Source organism: Synchiropus splendidus, chromosome 1 (assembly GCF_027744825.2).
Source record: "Synchiropus splendidus isolate RoL2022-P1 chromosome 1, RoL_Sspl_1.0, whole genome shotgun sequence".
NCBI lineage: Eukaryota > Metazoa > Chordata > Actinopteri > Syngnathiformes > Callionymidae > Synchiropus > Synchiropus splendidus.
In genome coordinates, this window is record NC_071334.1 from 9,678,063 (window position 1) to 9,697,743 (window position 19,681).

Sequence of the window (19,681 nt, forward strand, 5' to 3'; positions counted from 1 at the left end):
GTCTGTGTCAAGCTCCTGCTGCTTTTCTGTCAACTTTCTCGCTCCCCATTGCTCCTTTGCCAAACACCTGGGGGATTGTGAGGTTGGAAGCCGGAGGTGAAGGGACTTTCAGGTGAGATGGAACGTAGGAATCAGTTTTATGTAAAGAGTGCGCTGGGCAAAACACATTCCTGTATAAAATGGGCTTTTTTTTTCTTTTTTGTTGTTAATTTATTATTGGCGTCAATTGTAGATCAGTTCCTGAAGCAGCTATGATGGGAAGAGACGCGTTTTTATTTGGAAATAGCCATAAATAAGGGCCAAGAAAATGGATGTCCCTTAAAGCGCTGTATCGCTACGTGTTTTCTTTCCCTATGATCCATCCTTTTTCCAACTCTAAAAGTTGTCTTGAGTAGTTGTACACTGGAATTGCGATTTTGCTTTGTCTGTCCGTCAAAAACAATAATATAAACAATAATTCAAATACCAAATACTATATATTAAATTCCATTTAAAGTAGTGCCGTCTGGTTTAAGCCTCATTACTATACAAAAAGCATAACTTGCGGACATCATAAAATACTTAGATACTCGATGCCTTTAGTAAATATAAACCATCACTGAAGTCATTTGGCAAGAAAAAGCTATTCATAATGATTTGTGGTCCAACAACAGATCAGCCAGTCCAACATCTGCGTGCTAGGACGCTGATGTTGTTTAATTATGAGAAAATACTTCGGTGCTGTGCTTCGACTGCGGTCTGACAAACGTTTTTTTATGAGGCAGAAACCGATGGCTTGTGCTCAGATGATCTGAGTTCTTACAAAACTATGAGAACCTTAAGTGTTTCGACTTGTGTGTTCGAACCACGGCCATCACAACAAGGCAGGCAACCCAGGCGGTTGCCAAGGGCCCCTTGTTGGCCAGGAGGGGCCCAGACAATGACTTGTATTAACAAATGACCATACGCATGGGAACATACTTTTTTGCCGTACGAGGGAAATTGATGCCCTTAAAGTCTTTTCTGTTACAGACAAAAACAATGTTAATAGAGTTATTCTTTATTGTAAGTTGGTGTTTATTACTTTCTTTTTTCTTTTCTTTAATGTTAACAAGGATACAATGTAATGCATAGGTGTACTTGTAATAATTTTCTTGACACATGATAATATTTACAGAGGCGGCGGAGAGTTGGGAAGAAACAGAACAGAAAAAGATTGAGAAGCACTGTATTCATTGAATGACAAATTGTGTGCACTACTTAAAATTCTGCAGTAGTCAATGCAAAAAAGTACAACGACACAAATGTGATCCACCTCAAACAACATGCACTGCGTTTTTCGTGGTGTCAAGTATCAAGCGCAAGCTGCTCTGTCCTCTTGCTGACACTTTCCAATGAAAGCAAAACATCTCTGTTACGATAAGCTCAGTGAGTAAAACTTTTCATCTTGATCAATGATGTGACGGAAAACCCACTGAAGCTGTGATACTGTCGCCTAAAACGTGTCGCACTCCACGCTCCAATTTGTCCCACAGAATTGCGGCGCTTCAATGACTCTACACGTGAGTCACTTTCAGTCCATGAGCATAACGTTAGTATTATTCGACATGAAAATGTTATGTTCAGATTTTTTTTTTTAAGCGTTTCAGTTAACCTCACTTAACAAACAGACATTTTATGGATAATCTCACTCTGACTTTATTCAACGTAACCAATATGTTAATAAAAATTGTGATGAAATTCAATAGTGTGACACTATGAACTCTGTCCAAACACCGTCAAACTGTCCTCCGTCTCCATTCCTAATCCTGCTCTTTCGTTGTGGCGACTCCTCATCTTCCCGTGCTGGCACATCCCTCCAGAAATAAAAGTGAGCAATATGAGGAGGGTTCGACCATCACAGAGCCACAGACTCCTAGTGGAGAGGGGACTTCACCTCCCTTTTGCACATAATCCCAAAGAGAAACCGAAGAGTAGAAGAAAGGACGGCATCTGCCGCTCAAAGACGTTATAATAACAGAGGGAAAACCAAGCACCCCGTAACACCAAAACCTCCAATAATCTGGGAGGCTTTGAAACAAGTGACAAGTGTGTGTGTGTGTGTGTGTAGCTCTGTTGGTGGACCAGCACCAGTTCCACTCATGGGTAACAGATGGCGTCTTATCATTGGCCAGGATCGGCCGAGCAGCGCACATTCCTAGACATGCCGGTAATGCCTTTTGTGATGTTCCGTTAATGCTAACTTCACGTGGAATTACACACCAAATTACCATCGGAGTGCGCTCGCCGCGCTATTCGTTATCACTGATGAACTTGTCAGAACGTGCACGCGCTCATTGGAGCAATCCTGCTCTAATTACTGAACAAGCCATTGCGTCTTACTGTTTAGTTGGGCTGCACACATTCTCTGCCTTGTTGTCGCCAGCATTTATCTCAATGGTGACACAACAATTGGTGTGTTGCCCTCTGTTGCATTATCCACATTTAAATGGATTCAGGGGGGATGACGGGATGTTCTATATGAATAAATAAATTAAAAAAAAAATAAATAAATATATATATATATATATATATATATATATATATATATATATATATATATATATATATATATATATATATAAACTATACATATATAAAACTAAAACTAAACTAAAATATAAAATAAACTGAAAATAAAAAAAAAAGATTTACATACAGAATCCCAGTCCTGCCAGGTACAAAATAAATAACAAAATAAAGTGGATGGAAAACTGATCTCCTTGTGGGTGCGAAACCTTTAACGCTGGTAGCACTTCAGAAAATATGCTACACATGGTTTCGATTCATATGACCACATGATATTGATTTGACCGTGAAATGGCCAAAACACAACCCCAAAAACTACAGACACATTTTTTTTTTTGCAGTGGCTCTTAAAACGCACCTTTTTATTTCAGTATGACCAACCAATAAGCTTCTACAGGATTTTAAATGAACATTGAACATTTTAAGCAACAACATATATATATATATATATATATATATATATATATATATATATATATATATATATATATATATATATATATATATATATATATATATATATATATATATATATATATATATATATATATATATTATACCACAAAAAACAAACTTGGGCTATGTAAATTGATTTCCTTAATATAAATAAATAAATAAATAATCTGATATATAATGTCCAAATAATCAGTCTGACCTCCCTAGTTTTGTTTCCAAACCTCTCCACGTATACTGTGCTTCTCATATACAATACAATCGTGTCCTTTCCAGTCACTCCTGATAGAAACCTAAGCATCTTCATCACTGCCACTTATAAATCTGCTTCTTGTCTTTCTTGTGACAGAGTTACTTGTACTACTACTGTACTACTAATGCATACTATATGATTATAACATGATAATAAAAGGAACATAATATAATAATAATAATAATTTTTTTATTAATTGCTCTTGCTGTAGTAAAAATAGAAATGAAATGAAATAAAAAGCTTTTGCTTCTGTAGTTATTTACTATTATTTATTTTTAAAAATAACTCAACTTGAGTCAGCACTGTCACTCGCAGAAGACTTTTGTTCATGCGAGCCCTCATCTGGCCGCCTCTCTTGAACTGTCTTGACTAGAAACTTTCTGACTTAAAGAAGATGGTCTCGCCTTGTTGTTTGGGAATTGGAGCCCCATGACCTATTTAGAGCCTGCTTAGAAATGCCCATCAAAAAAACATGCCTCACCGCTCGGGTGCCCTAAAACCTGGCCTTTTAACAGCCTCCCCTCCTGCTACACCCTTTTAATAATAGCCTTTTATTCCTGAACACGTTATTAAACACTGTCACTCAGACTAAATACCGGGAATAGTTGGATAAAAGCCTAAACAAGGACAAGGGAAGGAAAGGAGCGGGGGGGGGGCGTTGTGAGTGATGGATCTGCTCAGGTCTATAAATGCTGGTGTTGTGAACAGGGAGGGAAAGGTAAAAGCTGGGAGGCTGAAAGAAACCTGGAGCCAGGCCAAATGCATTACAGTGGAGGTGAGGAGTTCATCCCGGACAGCGGTAGGGGGTTCGGTGTTTCACGTCCAGAGGACTGGTCAGCGAGGACAATGACCGACACAGGGTGTAGCTGGCTTGATATGACAAATCCTTGTTATAGACGTCAGCAGCAGGACTGACACCAATGTAGTTGTGAGGTCCAAACTTCACATTAAACACAAACACTATCGTACAATATATAATGCATGTGAACAGGTTCAGATCGTGTCTGGAGCCAAACCCAATTGACAACCTCCTCGTATAACACAAACTCACATCCACAGCTGTGGTGCATTTAGGGTCTTGGAGGAGCTGCAGTGCACAGATTGTATATAAAGGAATTAAGCGTCAGGTTGTAACTCAGACACCTCTCATGGCCAGTATTTACAAACGATGGACCTGGACTGGAAAAACTACTTCAGCACTGAAGTACTAAATAAGCCTGCCAATTGGAGGATTGTCTGACCAGATAGCGGGACGACCCGGTCATGTTGGAGTGAATGGTGCTTCCTGCACACACTGAGGTGTCCAGAAATGCTCTTGCACAGGGGTGGAGATCCTTCTGCTGGCTTTGTGGTCTTCTGAGTGCTGGCTATCACTTGAAATGTCCAGAAAAAAATGACATTCCAGGACACGCAAGTGAATGACTGAGCTCCTTAAACATGAGAAGTAGAGATTAAATCTATAGCCATCCTCACGCAGTCCATCTCTTCATTGCACGGGAAACAGACTTTACTCATGATGATGATGTTTCTTTCGGGAAAACCATCTTGTTCATGTCCACATCTGTTAGGTGCCGTCCATCTGTTGAGATGTTTCCACTTTCTTTAAATACATTTGATCATGTGAGGGTTAAAATATTTTTTCTGTGTGCCACCATCGTTTACATGGAAACCCTGGGTGGATCACATTTTCAAATATTAATTTCAGTGGCACACGACGGTGTAATAATCACTTTAATTACTCCACTTGCCATCACTCATGAGAGAATCCCAAGAAAGTTGTGTTCATCTTTGTCCCTAGGGTTCAGAGCTGAAGGTGCTCTGACAACCCGGTGAAGTCATCTGTCATGAGTTATTGGAAATCAAACTTTGTCTTTAGGCAGGGATGTCAAACGTACGGAGCCCCTCAGGGGACAGTGGAAGTGGGTTTCCTCATCCAACTGAAGGTGTTGTTGCTGCTTCCCAGATGATGTGCAAAAAGCCTGCTGTGTTAACAACATGTTGTTGTTACTCTGATCATGGTTGAGTGACATTAACATTGGAATTTGTGACAGCTAATCCTAGCCTTCGTACTAACAATTCTCTGGAAAAGTGTGAGGGGTCTAAACCTTTAGAACAACTAAAATTGTCCAGTGTTTGTCGTTTGCCCAAAACTGTAGACGCTGTGGCAGCTGACTCCTTCTTTAACAGAGAAAAACAGCCTAAACAGCAACAGGACTTATCTGTAGTTTCAAAATACATAGATAGTCATCTGTCACTTACAGTACTGTATGTGCTTACTACATACGCAGGAAGCACAAGCATAAGCCAGCGAGGACATGAGTTTGAAATGCAGTGACTACTCAAGACAAGCCATTCAAATTTCAGTTAAATAATGTGGAGTCAGCGTAAATGTTCCATTGTAAATATTGTTATTTATCACTGAGTCATTTGATACACTCAACAGTTACAGTTAACAGAGGTCATCAATTCAATTTCGAATGGGGCCACATTATTATAACTAATGTGAGGAGCTATCATGCCAAAACAGAGCAGAAAAGAATCTTAGATTTTGCTTTTTTATTTATTTTGAGGGACAAAAAAAGACTGAAACAAGCCACAAGGGGCTATAAATAGTATTTAAACATACATACAAACATAAAAATAATGAAAATACATTTGACCAGTTCATGTTTTTGGCTCTACAGTATTAGATTGTATTAAACCAAGCGTAGTGTGATGTCATCAACATGGGACAGCCTGGGCATAATCTCAGGGGTGTAAAAGGAATAAAAATGTGAAAAGAATTTACGCAAAACTATGTTGCATAGCATCATCAGAGTGTGATACACACTGTCGCCACCTCATAACAGCACAACTTTAAACAGTATACAAGAATACTGCGGAGTTTATATGTGAGTCTGGGAATCAAAAAACATTGTGCATACACAAAAAACAAAGTAGTGAAATCACCTTGCACCGTCTTGCGTACTTTGTGAAACTGCCAATCCGATGCCGTTCTTCATTTGATTTACTTTGTTCTGCGCCTTCTTTGAAATCACCCCTAAAAAATTAATTTCTATACTCTTGTGTTGTTTAGGTCACTTTATCCCGTCTCTTCTTGCTCTTTTAACGTTGCTTTTGTGAACGTAGAATCGGCCGACAAGAGTTGATCCTGTGGATGGAATGTGATTAATGCAATGGTTTTGTAACCTTTGTTTAAATCCTGCTTCATTTATGGAGCTCAAAACACAATGAATGGCTGATTTACAATGATAGACTGAGCAGCGCAGCTCTGGTCTAACCTCATGTGGAGAGCAGCTGGACCTTCAGATGTGTATAGAAGGAGCAAATAAATCTCTGGGACGAAGCTCTTCACAGACTTTAAATAAACCCAATTTAAAGCTTCTTTGGTTCCTATTAAATGAGTAAAAAAAATACATGTATAAAACGTTCTGGAATATAAAAATGGTTGGCCCTGGTTTATTATTATCTACCACATAGGACCATATAAGGGAACATCAATGAATAGTCACCTCAATAATGCTGCATTCGTGTGTGTTCTCTGCTGTCGATCTCTTTCCAGGTGAGCAAGTTTGGAAATCAGCTCTGGTATACAACAATCAGCCCGTACATATACATACAGCACTGCGGCTTTGCTCTACCTGTTTTAACATTCTGGTTTCCATTTAAGGAATTAGCCTTCTTTTATTGGCAGGCAGCACTGGGTTTTGGGTTCATGTCTATAATTTAGATAATAAATAGCAGATTTCTCTTATTTCTGGGATTTATTTCTTGTGTTTACTTCATTTCTGTTCCATAAAAATGCCAAATGCTCACTTTTACGTGGATGTGCGGTTCCATGTGTTTCAGCTTCTCGGCCACATCTGGAGTTGTTTCACCAAGAGAGAGCTTTCAGGTAATGTAACACATCCTCTGGCTGCAGTACCTGGATCCTGCTTCTCCTATTGCTGATATTGAATGTTGGATGATGATTGAAACAGATGGTGTCGGCTTAACTTTGGATTTTTTTTTAAATAGGTATTTTGGAGATTTTCAGTGAAAGAACACTTGAAAAGTGAGGCAAAAAAGAGGTATGTTTTGATGGAGACACAAAACATACAGTATTTTTGCCCCCTTATTGCTTTATATTCATCCTGTTTTCCTATTTTTATAAATACTGATCAGACACAATACAGGTTCTATTTTTCAATTAAATTTTCATTATTTTTTTGAGACTTTTTGTGAAAGGAAAATATGCTTCTTTTCTTTGGCAATACTAAAAAAAAACTGTACTTCTCCAGAGAATCTTCAGTTGTTTATATTTGGCTGAAGTTTCAGACAGTATATTTCCGTGGATGGTCCGTTCTCTAAGTCCACAATGTTGGGCAAAGGTTCATCTTTTTAGGAAGAAAAAAAAAAACATTTTAACCCTGACAATGTAACCATGTTGCTTACTTTACTATAAGTGCTCTGAGGTGTGGGTTTGATAGTGATGGGCTGGTGAGGTTTCATGAAACAGTGTTCAGACCACCAGACGGCAGCCTCCACTCTAAAATCTTTGGATTTGAACAGCCACTTCAATACAATCACACATCAATTTCCAACCGATAGCGCCACCTACTGAGCTCTGAGAATGAAGACAATGTTTCATGAAGCCTCATCAGACCATGACTATTGCTGGGGTGCGTCGTGAGCGAATAAGCAGAGGAAAATATATCTGTATATAACTGTAGTGATGAGGTTTCGCGAAACAAAGTGCTTATTTTCAGAGCTCAGTAGGTGGTCAGTTTAGAACTGATGTCATTGTTACATTGAAATTGTAATCCAAAGATTATACAGCGAAGAGTGCCATCTAATGAGCGCTGAGCTCTTTTGAGCATCCCAGCATGCATTGCAGAGTCCAAAGGCCTTAAGGGACATTTCCCACTTTTTGGTGACACAATAGGTATTTAAGGGATTTGGGATCTTTTACGTTTTGCTATTTTTGTGAGGACCTCTCATTGCCATAAGGCTTTCCTCAGCCTCTCAACCTTAACTGAACCATCCAAAACAAATGGCTGAAAACTTGAAAACCTGAACCAGGACTCTGGACCAAACTGACTCCCAATTATAATAAACTACTTTTAGTGTGGTTTTAACCCTCTAAACCTTGTGAGGACAGGCCAAAATGGCATTACAAAGCAAAATGTCCCCACAAGATGGTGGCTTGTCAAGACTTGGTACCTACACATATGACGAAACATGCCCGCCCCGGATCTTCACCTCTGATAAAGCTAACAGGAAGAAGCATGCAGACAGTCCATCGCACAAACTCAACCGGTTCCATGACGTAGGTGAGGAGCTGCTGCTGCTGCTGATGGTGTCTAGATTGAGATGATGAACCAACAGTCCGACTTTGCTCACAGTCACACAGACGAGGACATGGCTGTCGCTGCGCTGATCCTGCTGCTGGTGGCTCTCATCTCCAACAGCATCCATGCTGTGGTCATCCAGGCCGTACGGGGATCTCATCACTTCATCCTCAACCAAACAGCTGACTTCTGCTTGATCTCCAAATGGACCGGTGATGAGAAGAAGCTCCTGTGGAACTCTTTGGCGTCTCACGGCTTCGGCATGGAGAGAAATGCATCCTACCAGATGTCCGGTCTGAATGTTTCCGACTCAGGCTGGTACCAGGAGCAGTGCTGGACCCAGGGCAATGTGACTCATGAGAAGAACTCCACTCTCCTCGTCTGTGACGACCAGAAGACGAGAGACCGGAATGTTTTCGTGAGTGTTGGACAAGCAGTGGAGCTGACTTGTGATGACGGGGGACCAAACCAGAGTTTCCAGTGGTTCATCAATTTTAGGAACTCCAAAACCAAAAACTTGGAATTTGCTTTAATCGACCATGAAACATATACAACTGGTGAAGTGAGCATCCAGCTAGTGAAGAACAAATCTTCTCTTCTGGTAACAGGTTGCAAACCTTCTGATGAAATCGTCTGTGTCTGTCTTGAGATTAACCATGGGAGGTGTGACATACTGAGCCTTGTCTTGGTTCATGTACTGCCTGAGATAATATATCGCGCGGTCGGAGACAGTCTGGAGATGAACTGTTCTGGCACTAGTGGAAACCAAGCGGATTGGACGATGAAGAAGTCATTTTTTGAAGAAGAGGAGAGTCTCAGCTACACAGTGAGGTTTCCATCTCTGACGGTGGATCACGCTGGTTACTACTACTGCGATGTCAGTGATGAGTACTACTACCTGTTAGCGTGTCCTGAGTCTGGCCCGCCTACACTTGTCTGGTTCAGTGAGGGAGAAAACCTGACTCTGAAATGTGGCGACTGGACAGATCCTAGACCCATAACCTGGCTTCTCAAGTCCAACCGAACTGGAGGAAGAGTCCAACCCCATCTGTCTCTGGCTAGTGATCCGGAATATGACCATATCGATTTGCATGGAACGGACTTGGTGATTCATAACATCTCTCTGGAAGATAGTGGCGAGTTCTGGTGTGCGGCTGCGTTACGACATTGTTTGTTCTCACATAAGACCGTGGTGATGATCAGAGAGGCGGAGGTTGATCACCATCTAGTGAGGTCTGTGCTGGTCAGTGTTCTTGTCACAGTGATGTGCGTTGTTGCTGTTGTTATCGTGGCGACAGTCCGCCGCACCAGGCGTAGAGAGCTGCTCCCGGTGCCGGTGGAGGAAGTGGAGATGTCTGTTCTGTCTGCAGCGTGATAGATTGAGTTGTGAACACGATCCGTGTGTGTTGATCGCTGAATCTGTTTTTTTTTTACTTCAACGTTTGATTGTTGTTGTGTGTGAGAATGATGCTTGTTTGCAATTTAAATGTCAATAAAGTGTAACCATGATTCTGGATAACAGGCTTCAGTTTTGTTTCTGAGCAGCAAAGCTATTTGATTGAGACTAAGATACACTAAGGGTTCGTGATAAGGCTTCATGAAACAGTGCTCTCAACGCTCAATAGGTGGCGCTCTTGGGTTTAAAGCGATGAGGTTTTAGTGAAACGGTTAATAAAATCACACAAGATACACTGTACACACAGACACTCATGCACACACATGCAGGCTTGTCACTTAGTGGGGTCCGCTCATCGCCGTAATGCTTTTCACCATCCAAAACACATGGCTAACCTTAACCACGCCCTAAACAAAGCTTCAACCTAATTGTAATGAGTTATTTTGAGGTTTTCATCCTTGAACTGAGTCTTCATCTTGTGGGTTCCAACAAAAAGGCCCTACAAAGACATATAGACCTCACAAGGAGGTGTTTTCCCCAAAATTGAGACCCTCGTGACCCAGGACTGTTTGTCCCTCTTCCCTTTGGCAGGAGGTTACAGTCAATTCAGACCAGAACCTCGTGTCACAAGAATAGCTTCTTCACTTCAGCCCTTGTTTGTGGTTTGTGGTTTATTTATTTATTAGTTACTTCTATTGTTATTCTTTAATTTTATTCATATATGTGTTATTTTATGTTATTATTATTATTATTATTATTATTATTATTATTATTGTTGTTGTTGTTGTAGAATAATAATAATAATAATAACTATTATTATTATTATTATTAGTAGTAGTAGTAGTATTATTATTATTGCACCGAACCACTTTCCTAGTTTGTAGGATCCTCACTGACCTTGGCAATAAAGCTGATTCTGATTCTGAAATTGGACGTCACTGAGATAGATATGCTTAAGCACACACATATACACACACAGATACTGCCATATTTGTGGGGACATTTCATTGACAAATGCCAAACCTTAACCAGGACTCTAAACCAAACCAAACCCCAGCATAACCCATTTACTTTGAAGTTTTAATCCTGAAATTGAGACTTAACTGTGGGGCTGGCAAAATGTTCCCACAAAGCAAAATGTTCTCATGAGTAAGTGTGTTTCCAAGAAATGGTTCTCACAAGTTACGATTAACCAGGTACACACACACATGCACCAACACACTCCAACACACACACATGCGCATGGACTCGGACAGGACAGGTAAGTCTGCAGGCCTGATCCCACCAGTTCATGATCTTAAAATGCACTGAAAGATTGTTGTTGTTTTAAAACAACTTATGATTCATGAATACTATTAGGGTAAAGATGATTTGAATTGTTAACAATTATTGAGAATTTCAGCAGTGAGGTGTAAAAATGCTTCAGTAAATAATTGTTTACATAATAAGAACAATTGTTCAAGTTTTCCAATAAAATTGCATTTCATTTACTCTATATATCAAGCGGCGAAAACGACACCTTGACGTCCACTATATGTGTGTATTGTGTATTAAATCTTTGTTTGTTTCAACGTCTCCATCGTGAATCACCGGATCTGTGAAGCAAAGACATGCTGTCGCTGTGTTCTGTGAAATACAGCTGCTGGACAAGACTTATCAGATGTAAAAACACTCAACAGCAGTTTATGAAGAACTTTACAACACTGTAAAATCGTAACGGCGACGCCTGATTTATCCTTTGTCATTTATGGCGTTGTAGTTAGCGGCAGCCGGCGGTACGTGAGAGGAAGCCTCCATCACCTAGCAATTATTTAATGTGCCAAAATATTGGATGGCTAAGTTGACAGTGCATGTGTGATGGAGATGAAGCTGGCGCGGGTCAAGCTTTTTCATAATGATTCTTTTTTCCTCCTGACAGACCCCCTGCTGTGCTGAGGCGGGAGCCTCATTAAAAGGAGTGGGGAGGGTGTTTTGGGGCTGTTGTCCGACTGCCAGGTCTTGTTCTCTTATTACTGATGAAAATGTGCTTTGTTGGACCTTTTCAGACTGCTGTATTTCTGAAAATAATTTTAAAATGATATTAACACATATCATTTATGTGCCACATTAATATTTTTTTGTATGAAAAACAAAATTGATAACAGAATAAAAAAAAAAAAGTATAAAGGTCAACTTATAAACAGTATTTTTTTTGGTTCAGTATTCTGACAAGAAATATAATACCTGTAAAGCGTCTTAAGAATATTATCAGGGCATCACCACCAACAATATGCTTTAAATGATGATATAATGTACATCAGCACTTTTTTTAATCTATGCATGTAATATATTCTTTTTCTTCTTATTTTGTAATCCATGATTTAAATTTAAAGCAATTGTGAAAACGGTTAAATAAAAACTATTCAGATGCTTATATACCATTACTGACCTTTTTTGTTCATTTAAACTCATCTGACCGTTTGAAAAAACAAACAAAAAAAAGAACAGTCTATGTCACATGGTTCTGTGTATGGTAACGCTAGACTAGTAATATTGGACTTGCTGCCACTTTGACCGATGGCAGAACCAAAGTGGCCTTGTTTTGATATTTAATATCCCCAGTGCCCCCCAGTGTGAGACGGCGCACATGATAAGGCTTTACTGCGGCTATGACAGGCTTAGTCTACTGGTTACTGTGAGGAGTGACAGGCTGATGGGAAAATGAGTTTCTCAAGCATTGTGAGGGGTGGCCACGTACGGCTGGTATCACCGGAGCTGGCTTCGGCACAAAGACGCCCACTCAAAGACACGCAGGGATCACCTGCCTGGAGACAGGCGAGATTAGAGGGAATTAGGGGGCACTGTGTGACTTGGCTCCGAAAACTTGGGGTCTTGTCCTTGCTGGCGCAAAATCTGATCTTCTGCCAAAGCGCCATTATCGCGAAAAGCACGCGGGTGAGTGAGAGCGCGCCCAGCCACAGACAAGTTGTTGTCCACAAACCCGGTGAGTTTGCACCTCATTACGAACGCGGGCATCACACGCACCGACAATGTGAGCGAGTTGCACGGTAGCAACTGTAACAATGACGGGGCTTAGCGCGGCAACACAAGCCCTCCTGACGACTGACATGTGAGTCCGCTGTTCATACAGTCCAGCCATTCAGTGGCTCGCAAACTCACCTTCAGCCAACATTAGTCGGCAGCTGCGCCCCGCTGTAATTAACGGTGAACTGCAGCCAACAACAAATGTCACTTTTCATTCAGGCCCGTGGAAACTAAGACGCAAGTAACCGAAAAAAGATGTGTTTTCAGCTCCAGCATTACAAAATTCATAACAGGATTTGAAGGCAACGATTAATACTTTTGACATCTATTAGTACCTCAGCATTTTCCGCTGCATCTAGAGTCATACACGCTTCTTATGGAGGCACAGATGGTCGTGTTTTCAAGTTCACCAGGACGGTTCCCTTAATGCCGCTTGGGAAAACAGACAACAACATGACAGGGGACTGAATGCTTGAATGTCCACACATTTTATCGCTCCCAAAGAGAAGCAGCAAAGCAAACATTTGAGCTGGATTTTTACGTTGACTCTGGAAGAACTTGACTTCAACCTGGAGACGACGCAGGTTTAAACTGACCAGAAATTGACCAAGACACCTGAACGCAGCACAAGTCCATGTTTTTTAAATTTTGGAAAACTTAAACGCACGCTTAAGTTGGATTATTTTATACTTCAGTTCTAATAAATTCAAAATGGAGATTATAATGGGCCATCTGTCAAAGTTGTCCCCCTTGCATTGTCATATTTTTGGACTTAAGAAGTCGGATTATGGAAACTCTTAGATCCCCCCGTCCACATATGTGCAGATTACATTTTTGTCTTTCACTTCCGTGGTACTTTGTATTTTAAAATGGTGATCAACCAACCACATTTACGGACAGCTCCTGCCCCATCTTATAGTGATACCACAACATTTGAGCCATTTCAGTGAGACAAAAAATGGAAGGAACATAGGAACATTCATGTTTTCAGAATGAATCTAGTGTACATGCAATATTTACCATAAAGTCTCCTGCCTCATGTGACATGGAAATCTGACATATATTAGTTATAATAGAATTATTATTGATATCATTATGAATAATAATTGAAAACAACTTTCCTTACAAGACAAAGTTGGTGACTACTCCTAAGTAATTCCTATCTCAAATTGAATAAAGCAAAACTCAAGAAAAGCTCGGGTCTTAAGAGGTCAAATCAGGAGCGCGACTAGGTTTTGTAATAATGCTAGAGAAAATCGAAGTAAACATTTGGTTTAAACACTGTAATATAAGTCTTACTTTAAGAATGTGTCAAGGAGAGCCATAGCAACAGATTCACACTCCTAACATATCAGGTATTGGCTGAGCTGCATCACGTGGACTTTTTGGTCCCAGGGTAACGCCATGTATGTTGAAGGATTAAGCGTCAGTTGAACCAAATGTCTCCCTTCCCGCTTCATTTCCTGATGCCTTAGCTCTTAACTGGACTATCCCCCCAAAATAAAATAGAATAAAATAATAATAAATAATCTAATGGAAGACACTATACATCAAAAAATGTGATGGGAAGGGAAATGTTTGAGACAATTGAGTGTCAGCAGGCGACATGGGAGACTGACTCCTCGGTCAGTAGGTTTGCACTTGGGATTGTCAGATGAGGCTTCACTTGTCCTCATTTTCAGGGTGCACGGGATCAGGGGTTCTTAACCTTCCTGATCTCAGGGCCCACCTTTCCCAGAACACATGAGTCTGGGGCGCTGATTCATTACGGTGATTTCACTTGGATGCCTGGATATTTGTCATGGAAAAGTCCAACCAACAGCAGAAGCAGATGCAAGTCATGTTCAACAAATTTACGAAGGAAAAAGAAGAAAAAAAATACCCTTAAAGCAAACTGTTGAGAAATAGGAAAAATAAATTGTACATCATGAATGAAATTCTGAATAAAATAAATAAAGTCTAAATAAAATATTATCTTTTTCATAAAGAAACTAAAGAAGAAAAGTAAAGTGGAAAACAAAGTATCACCATAAAATTGTTGTAACTCATTTAAAAAACAGGTGAACAGTTTTTACTTGGGGGCGCCATCACTTTCTTTATCATTTTTTCTTTTCAAGAACTTCTTCACAGTTGGTAACTATCACAAATTTGCAGCTGTCAAGTCAATTCAATGCCACACTACTGTCACCATATGTGGTAAGTGTATTAAAAGTGAGCGTCACAGGCCCCAGAGGTGTAAAACAAAAAAACTTCTGGCGGCCCTATGGGGGGCGCTCGAGGCCCAGCCCTATGTTTCAGAATCCCTGCACTAGACGGCACTCGCTGCTCTTGAAGCTAAATATTTGAACCACCATTGAAACCACCACTGAAACCTGGCATCATTTAGAAACCAATAGCGCCTGCTACTGAGCTCTGAAAATGAGGACACTGTTTCACGAAGCTTTCACGAAAACACGTGTATGACCCGTCTGAACATTATTTTTATTCCACGACAAAAGAGTCACATTTCCATGACGAGTCCGAGCCTAGTTTCCTTCTGCTTCCTGATTCCAGTGAGGTGGGTAATGGATGGATCAAGCAGAGACGGGCGGCTGCTCAATGTCAACCATCAAACCTGTGTTTTCACCTGCCCGTTTAAATCCACGCGATTAAAAAAAAAAATGGAGATACAGACTTTTGATAGTGAGCACACATGGACACACTTTTACACAGCAGCCAGTCACGCACGTCTCTCACACCCCTGCCAGTTGTCAGTCACTGCCTTTGAGCACAAGGCCTTTGGGACTAGATTAAATCCTTGTGGAGACAGGATGACGGGTAAAGAGGCCTGCGATGAACTCACACACACACACACACACACACACACAGAGTGAGTGATGGTATGTCCTATCATGACCGTGTCTACATAATGAAACCGCTTTGAGGAGGCCTTTTTGACAAATTTACAAGACAGAAAGAAAAACCTGCCACTCGAGCATCCTAAAATAAAACACAGTGAGGAGAAGTATTAAGGTCACAAGCAGCTTATTCCCTGTAAAAGTGGGAATCGGCCAGAAATGAAAAACCTGCTGTTCAAGTCTGAGGCTCGTAAACATCGATCGCCTCATCAACCAATTTGTGGATTAAGCTTTTATCTGTTTGCATATCGCATATTTGTGGAGCAGAATTTCACAGTGATGGACTCGTAAATGATATAATTACACACTAAAGGGTTTCTATATATTTTCACATGTCAGGAATTTCACCGTCACTGCGCGTAATTAGAAGGTTTCAAATGTTTTGGGACATTCCGCCCGGTCGTTCTTCCAAAATCACTCTGGCAGGGTTCCCTCCACCGACGACGATGGCAGCTGCTGATGCCTTCCTTTCATTTTACCCAGCAATGTTACTCATAGGCTGAGAATAAAGTGTAAAAAAAACACCACAGATGGTGATTTGATTTATTTTATTGGGGAGCTCTGCCATCTTTGATGCGTTTCTCTTGTTGTCCTTAAACATGGACTTCAACTGTCTCCCTCGCTCCGCTGCCAGCGGCCATAGCAGCTGTAATAATACTGTAATGACAGGATCGTGATGGGTTTATGACCTAGTTCCTGCAGAGATTTGGACCGAGTTACATTCCTCTGTCCAAGTCAAACCTGACTGTACGATTGCAAACTGTACCATCTGTGTCTATAAATTAGCGACGGGCTCATTTCACAGCCAGTCTTGGCAATAGAAAGTGTATCCCTCCCTCACCTGGACTCCGACGTTGGTCACCATTGATACTGAAGACAAATCCAGACCCTTCCAACCTGACTCCACTTTAACTGACCCACACTCATATTCATAATCAATAATCATCGAAAGAACATAGCTGGACTTGAGTCACAAATTTGATGGATGTCAACGCTTCAAGTTTTCATGGCTGCTTTCCGAAAGGACACTCTTCATTTATAGTCAGTGAACCATGACATGGCGTGACACTACACTATAATGTGCACCAAATGTTTTCTTTTCCTCAGGCCATAAATTGTGAGATTGTCAAATCATTACTTGTTATTGATTGAAAACAAATGGATCAGAACCAAGTGTGTGATACAGTCCAACAAGACCTTTATCAGTACTGCGACCTGGCAACTACTGAAATTGTCCCGGAGCAAATCATAAACTCTTAGATATACTAACAAAAGTCCTTTCATGGCTTCAGTGTTAGAAGGTATTCATGACAAGGTCCATTAAAAAGGGTTGTGCTCTGCTGTGATGAGGGCTGATGAGGCTTCATGAAACAGTGTCCCGTGCCCATGAGATGGCACACTAAAATCATTGAGTTTGAACCACCATTTCACTGACACTTTCCACCTTTTTTAAACCAAGAGCAGCACCTACTGAGCTCTGTAAACATGGACACTGTTTCATGAAGCCTCATCAGCACATCACCACCAACTGGCCAAATATGAATTTGTGTTGATATAAAACTGCTTTAGTCATGAACCCTGCTGCCTTCTCTCTCTCTCTCTCTCTCTCTCTCTCTCTCTCTCTCTCTCTCTCTCTCTCTCTATATATATATATATATATATATATATATATATATATATATATATACGTGTGTGTAAATGTGTGTGTGTGTGTGTGAGTGTGTGTGTGATCACACTGATGCACAAGACACGTGGCAGCTGGGATGATAACAACAACAACAAACATAGAGGAATCATCCCTGAACAAAAGCAAACAAAAGCATCTGTTTGCTTTTGTTCAGGGATGTTTTTCGCTACACAATGGCCAGAGTTTCCACCACTCTGAATGTACTAAAATTTTCTTATAAAATTTAAATTCTTATACAAATATTTTCGAGACATGAAACGAGCTTTAGTTTAAATAAGGTGATATAAAAACTTAAATACAGCCACCATCGTGATTTACTGTGCTGTTGTCAAATGATGCAATACAAACAATATTTTGTTGTTTAAATGTATGTTTGGTCCATCAAATTACATGGAATGTCCATCATAAATATGTCCTTTAAAATTCCAGTTCAATGTAAAGAAAAGGACAGTGAGGGCTAAAAAAAAAAAAAAAAATAACTAAGATTGACAAACCGGCCTCAGTAGCAACAAGGTCTCCTTCCCAAACTCACATGTTGTCATGAACCCTTTCTCCCCAATGCTGCCAGGATGCAGTGGAAGCATTTTATTGACAGACGGTAAAAGACAAGTGATGCCCCATCTCTTTCCTCAGAGGATGACTATGCTGCGGATTGATGAGAGCAACATCTGACAAACTCCTTTTTTCTCACCCAACAAACATTAGCAGAACTGCTCCCTGAAGAGGAACTGGCTGTCAAAGATACTTACATCCCGATGTATTTATAGCCCTTATGGCAATCTATTTGGCTAAGTTTGAAGAGTAAGTGCTGACGATGTGATGATATTCCAGATTTTTCTTTCGGGGCCTCCAGTACTCCCGTGTCCTTGGCTTTAAAGCCTGTATGTATAACTCTGCACCCAACCACTTACAGTGTTATTAGGCTTCTGATGAACGGGCATGCGGGTGCAGTGCTATTTCAAGGGCAGAGCCCATCTATCTGCCATCTGTCAGCGACTTGTCATATGGCTTTAGTAATTAGACAAGCATAAATACGACCAGGAGACAGTGGTTTGATGGCTGACCGAGATCTATGAGGGGTGTAAGTCTAGGAAGCCAGCCCACTATTTCAGCTCAGTGCTCTCCTTGGAGGAAGTCAGTACAACTTTTATCAGCTGTCTGAGTTCAGTTCAGATGGGCTGACCCTTGATCCCATTCGCAGGGCTTGTCGACTGGGTTCTGTCCTTCACGGTAGATTGGGATTTAAGACGTAGAACCTTGTTTTGATAGTCTCTGTTTTTATGTTTGCTCGAGTTGGTTGAGTTCATTGTTAAACGAAAATTTGGATCTGTCAGGTTGAAGGTTGTATCCCGTGAGATATATATATATATATATATATATATATATATATATATATATATATATATATATATATATATATATATATATATATATATATATATATATATAGTATAAATATGCCATAGCACCTATTGAAATATTTTGTTTTATATGCATTTAATTTGAACTTAAAATCAACATAACTATGGACCAGATGTTCAAGATAAAAAGGCAATTTATTTCCAAATATATTTTCAATATTCCTCCAATGTCCTCCAGTAAAAACATTTGGATGAAGCTACAGTACTTGGATCTTTGCAGAAACAGTGAAAAGGATCTTAAAAATCAATTCTTTAGGACACAGGGAGTCGGTGCCAAGATTTTTTATTGAGTTTTATTCTGGCCTTGGTCTGTCTCAAGGTGCAAATTTCAAGAACTGAAAAGTAAAGTAAATAAATTTTTTTTTTATCCAGAAGTCACATTACATTCTAATTGAATTCAAATTATTTTTTAAATCATGAGAAGCTTCAGAAGACTCATACTAAGTATGGATTAAAGTAGAGTAACCAACTCTGACATCACAGTTTTTATTTTTTATTTTTTTCGAAGAAGTGATGGACCATGAGGCTTCATGAAACAGTGTCCTCATCTGCTCTAAAATATTTTATTACCATTTCCCATTTCAATGAAACTCTTTTAACGGAGAGTGTCACCTACTGAGCTCTGAAAATGAGGACAATGTTTCATGAAGCCTCATACGCCTGTCATGATTAT